The 12696-nt window shown below is 39.3% G+C and overlaps 1 protein-coding gene across 6 annotated transcripts in view; it reads right to left on the reverse strand.

Moving 5' to 3' along the window:
* The window catches only part of TESK2 (testis associated actin remodelling kinase 2), a 141134-nt gene that overhangs the window by 56782 nt on the left and 71656 nt on the right, over positions 1-12696 (reverse strand). The gene's annotated exons all lie outside the window — the stretch shown is intronic.

The raw sequence follows: 12696 nt of genomic DNA on the forward strand, positions 1-12696 counted from the left end.
TCAATATCACGGTAATCCAAGCCTATGCCCCAACCAGTAATGCTGAAGAAGCTGAAGTTGAACAGTTCTATGAAGACCTACAAGACCTTCTAGAACTAACACCCCAAAAAGACGTCCTTTTCATTCTAGAGGACTGGAATGCAAAAGTAGGAAGTCAAGAAACATCTGGAGTAACAGGCAAATTTGGCCTTGGAGTACAGAATGAAGCAGGGCAAAGGCTAATAGAGTTTTCCCAAGAGAACATAGCAAACACCCTCTTCCAACAACACAAGAGAAGACTCTACACATGGATATCACCAGATGGTCAACACCAAAATCAGATTGATTATATTCTTTACAGCCAAAGATGGAGAAGCTCTATACAGTCAGCAAAAACAAGACCAGGAGCTGACTGTGGCTCAGACCATGAATTCCTTATTGCCTAATTCAGACTTAAATCGAAGAAAGTAGGGAAAACCACTAGACCATTCAGATATGACCTAAATCAAATCCCTTAATCTTCTACTACAGTGGAAGTGAGAAATAGATTTAAGGGACTAAATCTGATAGACAGAGTGCCTGATGAACTATGGATGGAGGTTCATGACATTGTACAGGAGACAGGGATCAAGACCATCTTCATGGAAAAGAAATTCAAAAATGCAAAATGGCTGTCTGAGGAGGCCCTACAAGTAGCTGTGAAAAGAAGAAAAGTGAACAGCATAGGAGAAAAGGAAAGATATAAGCGTCTGAATGCAGAGTTCCAAAGAATAGCAAGGAGAGATAAGAAAGCCTTCCTCAGCAATCAATGCAAAGAAAGAGAGGAAAACAACAGAATGGGGAAGACTAGCAATCTCTTCAAGAAAATTAGACATACTAAGGGAACATATCATGCAAAGATGGGCTCGATAAAGGACAGAAATGGTATGGACCTAACAGAAGCAGAAGATATTAAGAAGAGGTGGCAAAAATACACAGGAGAACTGTACAAAAAAGATGTTCATGACCCAGATAATCACGATGGTGTGATCACTCACCTAGAGCCAGACATCCTGGAATGTGAAGCCAACTGGGCCTTAGAAAGCATCACTACAAACAAAGCTAGTGGAGGTGATGAAATTCCAGTTGAGCTATTTCAAATCCTGGAAGATGATGCTGTGAAAGTGCTGCACTCAATATGCCAGCAAATTTGGAAAACTCAGCAATGGCCACAGGACTGGAAAAGGTCAGTGTTCATTCCAATCCCAAAGAAAGGCAATGCCAAAGAATGCTCAAACTACCGCACAATTGCACTCATCAAACACACTAGTAAAGTAATGCTCAAAATTCTCCAAGCCAGGTCAGCAATATGTGAACCATGAACTTCCAGATGTTCAAGCTGGTTTTAGAAAAGGTAGAGGAACCAGAGATCAAACTGCCAACATCTGCTGGATCATCGAAAAAAAAGAGAGTTCCAGAAAAACATCTATTTCTGCTTTATTGACTATGCCAAAGCCTTTGACTGTGTGGATCACAATACACTGTGGAAAATTCTGAAAGAGATGGAAATACCAGACCACCTGACCTGCCTCTTGAGAAACCTATATGTAGGTCAGGAAGCAACAGTTAGAACTGGACATGGAACAACAGACTTGTTCCTAACAGGAAAAGGTATATGTCAAGGCTGTATATTGTCACCCTGCTTCTTTAACTTCTATGCAGAGGACATCATGAGAAATGCTGGGCTGGAGGAAACACAAGCTGGAATCAAGATTGCCGGGAGAAATATCAATAACCTCAGATATGCAGATGACACCATCCTTATGGCAGAAAGTGAAGAACTAAAGAGCCTCTTGATGAAAGTGAAAGAGAGTGAAAAAGTTGGCTTAAAGCTCAGCATTCAGAAAACTAATATGGCATCTGGTCCCATCACTTCATGGCAAATAGACGGGGAAACAGTGGAAACAGTGTCAGACTTTATTTTGGGGGGCTCCAAAATCACTGCAGATGGTGATTGCAGCCATGAAATTAAAAGACGCTTACTCCTTGAAAGGAAAGTTATGATCAACCTAGATAGCATATTGAAAAGCAGAAACATTGCTTTGCCAACAAAGGTTCGTCTAATCAATGCTATGGTTTTTCCAGTGGATGTGAGAGTTGGACTGTGAAGAAAGCTGAGTGCCAAAGAATTGGTTCTTTTGAACTGTGGTATTGGAGAAGACTCTTGAGTGTCCCTTGGACTGCAAGGAGATCCAACGAGTCCATTCTAAAGGAGATCAGTCCTGGGTGTTCATTGGAAGGACTGATTTTGAAGATGAAACTCCAATACTTTGGCCACCTGATGCGAAGAGCTGACTCATTTGAAAAGACCCTGATGCTGGGAAAGATTGAGGGCAGGAGGAGAAGGGGATGACAGAGGATAAGATGGTTGGATGGCATCACCGACTCAATGGACATGTGTTTGGGTAGTCTCTGGAAGTTGGTGATGGACAGGGAGGTCTGGTGTGCTGCAATTCATCGGGTCGCAAAGTGTTGGACATGACTGAGCGACTGAACTGACTGACCTCAATTCTTCCCCAAATCCTCCAACAGAACTGCAAAATTTTTCTGAACATGAATGTCCATCCTGTCAAAGACATCTGGGAATCTATAAATTCTTTCCTCAAACTCCACTGCCCAATATCTCTCCTGAAGTTCTTGATCCTCCCACTCCAGTTTTGACTGTTTATTCTCTAGCCTATTGCCCAGCAGTCACCCTGGGACTTGCTATCACCCTTCTTTCCAGATCTTATGCCTTTTTATTTTTATGTGTTGTTTTGTTTGCCCCCTTACTTTTGATGGGGGGTCATAGTCCAGCAGCTTCATAAGAAACAGCTCACGAGAGGTAACATTTTCAAAACCGTGCATGTCCGAAAATGTCTTTACTCTCATGCCTGACTGGTAGTTTGACTGGATAAAGAATTCTAAGAAATAATTTTCTCTCAGAAAGCATTGTTCTACTGGTAGAGCTTCCAGAGCTGGGTTTTGGTTGTGTTTTTTTTAGATTTATTTATTTATTTTTTGGCTGTGAGTCTTCGTTGCTTCATGTGGACTTTCTCTAGTTTCCACGAGTGAGGGCTACTCTTCATTGCAGTGTGCAGGCTGCTCATCTTCTCTTGTTGAGCAGCACAGGCTCTAGGCGCAAGGGCTTCAGCAGTTGCAGTATATGGGCTCAGTAGTTGTGGCCCATGGGCTTAGCTGCTCCAAAGCGTGTGGGATCTTCCCAGACTGGGGAGTCAAACCTGTGACCCTTGCTTTGGAAGGAGGATTCTTAACCAGTGGACCACCAGGGAAGCCCCCAGAGCTGGTTTTGAGAAGTCTGATACCATTTGAATTTTCAGTCCTTTATATGGCCTCTGATTCTCTCCATCCCTATGCTGTCAAAGTACTTAGAATCTTATTTTTATTACCCATATTCTAAAATTTGACAACTATATGCTCTGGGATGGGCCTTTTTTTCATTCATTGTGCTGGGCACTTAGGAGGCCCTTTCACTTTGGAAGTTTATGCCCCTTGGTTGTAGAAAATGTTCTTGTATTAGTCAAAAACAGACTTCCTAGATTAATCCTTTACTTTTTAATTCTTTTCTCTCTTATTTTCCATCTTTGTTTTTTTACCATTAATGGATGATTTCCTCTTTATCTCCTTGGCAGGCCAATCAAATACTTAAAACCATAAATAAAGAATCATATAAAACTATACATAAACATATAATCATATTTTAAAATTTTCAAGAATCTTTATGGTTAATTACTCCTGTTTTACAGTATATTATTATTTCATAGATGCAGCTCCTTCTCAAACCTCTCCTAGAAGAAGTATATTTAGAAGATAATAATTAGTTTTTTTGCTGGTTATACTTCAAAGTTTTCTTCTTTTACTTGGGGCTCTTCAATTTCTCCAAATCTACCAGTTTCCTGGCAGATGAGGGTGGGATGGGGTAATTCCTACCTGCTTAAGAGTCAAAGGATAGGAGAGGACTAGAAGTCTCAAGAGCCTCACCATTCAGTACATAGACAGTCCCTTCATTTCCCTCTTCTTAGGATAACATTCCTTCTCCATCAGCTGTCATACTAGATGCTTACCTAGCATCTAGTTCAATTTTTTTCCAAAAATAAAAATTCACCTCTTGTTGAGGTAGGTGAGACTTAACTGATCAATTGCAATGAATGGAGATGGTAACTTTTAGGCCCAGTTACCCCTGAAAAGACTTTCAATAGTCCTCCTGTTTTCAGCCCAAGCCTGACATCCACCTTCAGTTCCAGAGCTGAACTGTAGGTTTTATAGGTTTCTGTGATGCAAACTGGCTTGCTTCTATCTAGCATCTGCCTCTATAGACACTACCTTCAGGGAACTCACCCTATCTGAAGGCTATAAACAATAAGTAAACAAATAAACAAGATATTTTCAAAGATGATAAGAATGATGTAGACAAAGCATAATAATGAAGGGGTAAAGAGTGATACTGGATGGCTATTTTAGACAGGCTAGTCAACAAAAGTCTCTTTGAGGATGGGATATCTCAGAAGAAGCATGCTAAATGATTCTGGAACAAAGACATTATAGGAAAAGGGAAAAGAAAGTACAAAGACCCTGAAGTATGAAAGACGTTGGTGTATCTGAGAAACAAAAAGGCCAGTGAGGGTGGTTAGGATGGTGTAAGATAGGAAAGAGTGATCTGAAATAAGGCCAGGGACTTCCCTAGCGGTCCAGTGGTTAAGACTTTGCCTTCCAATGCAAGGGGTGCAAGGTTCAACCCCTGGTCGGGGAGCTAAGATCCCACATGCCTCGTAGCCAAAAAACATAACCTCATAGCCAAAAAACATAAAACAGAAGCAATATTGTAACAAATTCAATAAAGACCTTAAAAATGGTCTACATTTAAAAAAAAAGAAGAAGAAAATAAGGTCAGAGAAGCAGATAGGTCAACTCATTTAAGGTCTTGTATGCACACATCTCAATATCAAAGCCCTGAGTTTAGACTTCATTTGAAGAGTGACAAAAAGTCATAGAAGGAAATTCAGCAGAGGAGGATGGTATGATCTGATTTACCTTCTTCAAGTTCAAACTGGCTACCGTGAAGCAAGAGGGGATCTGGGAGATCAACTAAGAGTGTTGAAGTAGGATGGTGGCTATGGAGGTAATAAGTGGTAGTCAGACTCAGGGAATATTTTTTAAATAATGCTAAACTACTTGAAGGTTTAAAGTAGGGTATAAAGGAAAAATATTAAAGATGACACCTAGGGTTTTGGCATAAGTAACAGATGAATGGTAATTCCATTTGCTGAGAATGGGAGACATCTAGAAAGTAAAATATGTGAGTGGGATAGGAATATGATCAACAGCAGCCCAAAACAGGTGCTCAATAATTGGTACCCATTGTTTATATTAACAATCATCTTACATTGTATGTCAATTATATCTCAATAAATTTCTTAAAAATCACCTTCTTTCTGGGGTTACACTACTTCACTATCCACAGACAATGACATAAATAGTACTGAAGCTTATTCCACATTTATTTTAAACAAAAACTTTCTGGTTATGTGAAATTAGAACTCAGACTCAATTCATAAGTTATCAGACTTTCTAGCTTAGTACAGAGAAGAGAAAACAATAATAAGATTCCCCTTACCAATGTTCAAGTATTAAAATTTGCTTTGATGGCTATATTGACACTCTCATTTAGTTACTCACTAGGATTACAATGATAAAATCAAAAAGGTGAACTTTAATCCATCATTTTTAAATGCTTCCCATTTATTCTGAACAACATGTGCACACACATAATGCAAACGCACCCTGAGATGATATATTTTTCAAACCTGATCATTTAAAAACTATTCAACATTAATTCCGTATGATTTCTAAGCTGATCCATTCTCCTCATTTAACAAAAGGGAAAACCAAAGCCCAGAGGTCAAATAACTTGTCCAAGAGAACACAATTAGGAAATCACAGAGTGCATAAGAATGTGCATAAGAATAGCTGAAGATAAGGCTAGAAAAACAGAGCAGACATTAGCTGTCTGTCTAAAGAATTTCTGATTCAATTCTGAAATAAATGGGAGCCACAAAAAGTTTTTAAGAAATATTCAGTCGCTAAGTTGTGTCCAACTCTTTGTAACCCCATGAATTGCAGCACACCAGGCTTCCTTGTTCTTCACTATCTCCTGGAGTTTGCTCAAATTCATGTTCATTGAGTCAATGATTCTATCTAACGCACTCATCCTCTGCTGCTCTCTCCTCCTTTTGCCTTCCCTTCTCTTCTCCTTTTGCTTTCCCAGAATCAGGGTCTTTCCCAATGAGCCAGGTCTTTGTATAAGCTATACGGTTAGAGCTATGTATCAGGAAAAGTAAAAAGGAGGGCAATTCATTCAAGGCAAAAGTGAAGAGGATTGAACTGACAGATGCATAGGGGAAAAAGAAGATGCTAAAGTCTTTGAAAGTTTAAAATCAAGAGCTTAGTTTCTGATTAGAAGCAAGGAATAAAAGGAATAACTAGAGATGAGTTTGGGATTTTCATAATGGGTAACTGGAAAGACTGCTATCTTAATAATGAGGTTGGGAAAATACTCTGACACATCCTCATAGCATTAGCAGATATTAGTCTGTTTCCTAGGTATACAGCTTGCTTTCTAAGGAGACCATCTGGGAGATAACAGCCCTCTCTCTACTTTTCATCTATTCACCATGGTATTACCTAGCATGGGGTTGGACTGAGTAGTTCTAAATAAATATTTGGTGATTTGAAAGCATATTCTTCATTTTAACAAAATGGCAATCATATTGTTGAATATGGATTCTGAATAAAAATAGGTAGATAGGAAAATAAATTCAGAATGTGGCCTAAAAAGAAGTAAACATGAGATTGTCAACAAGGAGTCTAAAAGAAATATTAAATTTCTCATGGCGTGAAGAATAACAAGGAGGTATGAGAACAAATCTTGGTACAGGTCCTCAAAAAGGCCATTGGGGAGTGGAAGTGAGCGGGGCACAGAACTGGATTACAGATCTTTGAGCATAAGACTTCCTGGCATAAACAACCTTATTCACAAGAGGTCCAAACTATCGGTCCCTGCCCTCAACAAAGCATTTTATTGTTCTTTTCTTCAACCGATAAGTTAGAGCAACTGATGATAAAACAATCTTAACCGTATCCATGTATTAAAAAAATACATACACACAAACAAAATATACACATCTACTTGCCTCTGTGTCTCACCAGGGCCACTCTCTTCCTTCCAACTAGAAATCTTAGGAGGGAGAAAGATAAAAAGAAAAGAGGAAATAGGGAGGCTAGGGTCAAGAAAAAGAGAGAAATAAAACTGCAAAGGTTCAGCTCATTCACTCATGCTGGGCACAGAATAGCTGTGCCAGCAGAGGACCAATTCATGCCCAGAAGATCAGATGCCCACCATCTGGCAGCACACGCAGATAACCTTTTTTTCCCCAAGTACACCTTCAAAATCACTAATGTAGCAATTTTCAACTTTTTCTTTGTTTTTAAGTAGGAGATCTTTTCTGCAAAACTCTTAGATGGAAGTTCAGTATAAAACAGCTTCTCTGGCTGGATGAGGCAGAGATGGAAACCGAAAGGCTCATCTGCTCAGCCACCTCCCTCCTGAGGTTAAGCCCCTGAGGACGCAAGTTGGTAAAATCCTAGGGTTCCAAGAGATGGATTCTTCCCAATTTAAATCCCATCTTGAAGGAAAACTTTGGTGCATATTTCTGTCTCAGCTTTTGTACCTCTAAAAACAAACTAACCTATACTAACAGCTTGAAAATAGGCTAAGAGCCATACTAACAAATAGGAACAAAAAATTTGAATCACAAAAATAGTAAGTATGAACAGTAAATTTGTAAGACAACTAGAAAAGCATTCATGGAGAAGGAAATGGCAGCCCACTCCAGCACCCTTGCCTGGAAAATCCCATGGACTGGAGCCTGTCCATGGGGTCGCAAAGAGTCGGACACGACTGAGCGGTGTCAGTTTCACTTTCCTCACCTCCTACTCTTCTCTGTCTATAAAAGAAACTGGCATTCAGACCCAGATAAGATGATACGTGGGGGCACTAGCCTGCCATCTTCTAGGACGCCTAGCTTTCCAATAAAGTTGTATTCCTTGCTTCAGCAAAAAAAAAAAAAAAAAAAAAGGCATTCAGTTCAGTTCAGTCGCACAGTGGTGTCCGACTCTTTGTGACCCCATGAATCGCAGCACACCAGGCCTCCCTGTCCATCACCAACTGCCGGAGTCCATCCAAAACCATGTCCATTGAGTCGGCGATGCCATCCAACCATCTCATCCTCTGTCATCCCCTTCTCCTCCTGCCCTCAATCTTTCCCAGCATCAGGGTCTTTTCAAATGAGTCAGCTCTTCGCATCAGGTGGCCAAAGTATTGGAGTTGCAGCTTCAAAATCAGTCCTACCAATGAATACCCAGGTCTGATCTCCTTTAGGATGGACTGGTTGGATATCCTTGCAGTCCAAGGGACTCTCAAGAGTCTTCTCCAGCACCACAGTTCAAAAGCATCAATTCTTCGGCACGCAGCTTTCTTTATAGTCCAACTCTCACATCCATACATGACTACTGGAAAAACCTTGACTATAAGGACCTTTGTTGACAAAGTAATGTCTCTGCTTTTTAACATGCTGTCTAGGTTGGTCATAACTTCCCTTCCAAGGAGTAAGCATCTTTTAATTTCATGACTGCAATCACCATCTGCAATGATTTTGGAGCCCCCAAAAATAAAGTCAGCCACTGTTTCCACTGTTTACCCATCTATTTGCCAGGAAGTGATGGGACTGGATGCCATGATATTAGTTTTCTGAATGTTGAGCTTTAAGCCAACTTTTTCACTCTCCTCTTTCACTTTCATCAAGAGGGTCTTTAGTTCTTCTTCACTTTCTGCCATAAGGGTGATGTTATCTGCATATCTGAGGTTACTGTATTTCTCCTGGCAATCTTGATTCCAGCTTATGCTTCCTCCAGCCCAGTGTTTCTCATGATGTACTCTGCATAGAAGTTAAATAAGCAGGGTGACAATATATAGCCTTTTCCTATTTGGAACCAGTCTGTTGTTCCATGTCCAGTTCTAACTGTTGCTTCCTGACCTGCATATAGGTTTCTCAAGAGACAGGTCAGGTGGTCTGGTATTCCCATCTCTTTCAGAATTTTCCACAGTTTATTGTGATCCACACAGAAAAGCATTAAGGAAATAAAAATTCTAAGAATTTGAGACTGGAACACAGTTAGGCATCCTCAGTTCAGTTCAGTTCAGTCGCTCAGTCGTGTCCGACTCTTTGTGACCCCATGGAGTGCAGCATACCAGGCCTCCCTGTCCATCACCAACTCCTGGAGTTCACTCAAACTCATGTCCATCGAGTCAGTGATGCCATCCAGCCATCTCTGTTATCCCTTTCTTCTCCTGCCCCCAATCCCTCCCAACATCAGGGTCTTTTCAAATGAGTCAGCTCTTCGCATCAAGTGGCCAGAGTACTGGAGTTTCAGCTTCAACATCAGTCCTAAGGAGGTATAATAAATGCTTTTACTGCTATGGGACTCCTCTGGTTAACAAAAGCCAAGAGGACTCTGCTTGTCCTAGGCCCCCTTGATAGGATAATTTCCTTCTGTTGTATTCAAAATATACAATGAAAGTAAAGGCATGAAAACATGAAAAATAAAAACAACTAGAACTTCTTTTAAAAAGTAATCCACTTCCAGGTTATAACTGCACTATATTTGAGACAGATGGCTTATGGACAAAAAATGTCACCATCAAAATGCAAACCCACCATGGTTAATAATCATTATAATAATTTTCATGTATTATATGCTTACTATGGATTATAACAGATCTATAGACTTTATATACATTATCTCATTTGTTAGCTTATTGTGAAGATCAAGATAGAATTAACATTATATTTTATATGTTAGAAAACTTAGCTCACAGCAAAGAATATGATTTTTTGTAAGTTAAAAGGGAAGGGTGTGTCATTCCTGAACAACGAGGCAAAAAAAAAGATAGACTGAGAAAGCAGACCAAGGAGATATCAGAATAGGAATGGTATTCAACAAGAGCAAAGATGTACATATAGACTGAAAGCCCAGGATTGTCCAATATAGTAGCTGCTAAGCTTCCAGTGGCAATTTAAATAAAATCAAATAAAAAATTTAGTTCCTTCTTTGTACTAGCCACATTTCAATGCTCATCAGCCACATGAAGCTATTGAACAGCACAGATAAAGAACATTTCCATCATTTTAGAAAGTTCTATTCTATTCAACAGCATCACTCTAGCAGAAAACTCGTGAATGTATTAGAAACAGCAGTAAACCCTCAACAAATGTTTGGTGAGTGAATGAATGATAAAAGACAGATGGAATGCAGTGAGCCATTTAAAGAACTCACTAGAGGAAAAGAAACTAATAATAAAAGCTAACATTTACTGGACACTTAACAAAAACCAAGTACTATTCCAAGGTGCTTTATATGAATTAAATTGATCCTCAATAACAACTCTATGAGGAATTTAAGGTCATTATCCTCATTATAGATGGGAAAACTAAGGATGTCAGAGGTTAAATAACTTTCCAAAGATCCAGGATTTGAATTCAGGCAGCTTGATCTGGAATCCAGAGCCTCTATTTTTAATCAGTACACTATAGTATTCTACTTCTTTATATAACAACTACATCTTTAAAACTTTGCTGTCAGGAAATAAAATTTGTTTAGAGTTCATCTTCCCATGCAATTACGAGTCAAGTTCATAGTGAAGAGAATAAAAAAAGAAGTGATGAATAAAGAAGACTGGCAGAATATATACCAAATGTTAATATGAGCTTGATGCCCAGATGCTGAGATTAAGGACCATTTTTTATTTTCCTGTTTTTGAGAATACTATTTTCTCAATGATCCACAGTGATGATGTATCAATAATAATAAAACACTATTTTTTAAACAAGACGAAAATATAATCAGCTTAAAAATTCCTAAGCAGAACATCAAATCAAGACTCAGCCATCTTGAGGAAACGGCAACACACTCCAGTATTCTTGCCTGGGAAATTCCATGGACAGAGGAGCCTGACGGGCTACAACCCATGGGGCTGCAAAGAGTTGAACACAATTTAGCAACTAAACAACATATACTATATACGGTATACTATACATTAAATAGTAGAAAGAAAAAAAAAAGACTCAACCATCTCAAACACTGTAGATGTCCCCTAACTGATCTCTTGGCCACCAGTCTCCCCATCATTAAACCATTTTGAATTTGCCATTAGTTACCCTCTGTCATCTAATCCCTGTTCAGAATTCAACACATAAAACATAAAATATAATCTTCTTGGCTTTGGGCAAAATATTTCTGCATAGAATGGCCCAGCTCTACCTTTCCACATTTATCTACCAATGCTATCCTGTCAAATCCTTTAGGAGAGACATGAAAGAAAAAGTTCTTCTAGGAGAAACATGGTAGAAAGTGTCCTACCTCAAAGTTACAGACCTCAGACAACACATAATCTCTTGGCCTCAGTTTCTTCAATGGAGAAAAATTGTGAAAATTAAATCTTTAAACAGGCAAAACGTCCAGCATACAAGGAAGACTTCAATAAATGGTTTTCTCATTGCTTTTATTATTAACAAAATTTTTTTCAGTCCAATAAATTGCTCTATTTACTTCCTGACCAGATCACAAAAATAATCATAGTAGATATCTTAGTTCATCCTTTGAACAACCTGTTGATCTAGTCTTCCCTGTGGCCAGCATCTCTACCTTCAATAAAATGGGTGGTCTTTTCCTTCATTCCACCTCATGGAGAAGAGAATTTGAATGGCCACAGGAAGTTGTTTCCTTCTTTGAAGAATTTTCCAACAGTATGGGTCTTATAAATCAGATCCTCCATGTAGATAATGTTATATTTACCAAGACATCAGGCAATCCATGTGTTATCTGTCAGGGAAATTTGCTTCTTGTTGATTTTGTCATAACCACATCTGTAGATCAATTCATCTACTGACTGCAGGTTCGGTTACCCCCATGCAATCTATGGTTCCATGGTCCTTGGCATGTTAAATGGAGCATAGCTGATCTTAACGAAGGTGCCATTGAAGACTTGACAGAGGTGAAGAAGTTACATCGTCTTTCAGATCTGTGAACTGAACAACACCGATGCCTCTGATCCTGACGACAAATGCCAGTTTGGGCTCTGCAGGTGCACAGAAGCTGCCAGCTTTTCTTGCCATCCAAGCCATCAGAATCTCAGTTCTGTACATCTGCCTATACTCTTTGTGAGAGCACTTAGCTTCTTTACAGATAAGCTTCATTCCTTACCTTTTGAAGGATCTTTTGGGCAAATTTCTTTCACAGGCACTTGATATTCAGCTCTGCAAAATTCCTTCCCATTTCAAACATATATTTGTTTTCTAATTTTATTTATTTTGACTGTGCCAGTCATAGTGGCAGCACACACAATCTTCCATCTTTGTTGTGGCATGTGGGATCTTTTACTTGCGGAATATAGAATCTTTAGTTGTGGCATGCAGGATCTAATTCCCTAACTAGAGATCAAGTCCAGGCCCCCTGCATAGGAAGCGAGGAGTCTTAGCCACTGTCCACCAGTGAAGTCCTCAAAATTCCTTCATTTTTTCTTAAGGGTTTCAGTAGGAGCATTAGTTTTCTCCTCTTCTGCAT

This window comes from Ovis canadensis, chromosome 1 (genome assembly GCF_042477335.2).
Source record: "Ovis canadensis isolate MfBH-ARS-UI-01 breed Bighorn chromosome 1, ARS-UI_OviCan_v2, whole genome shotgun sequence".
Lineage (NCBI taxonomy): Eukaryota > Metazoa > Chordata > Mammalia > Artiodactyla > Bovidae > Ovis > Ovis canadensis.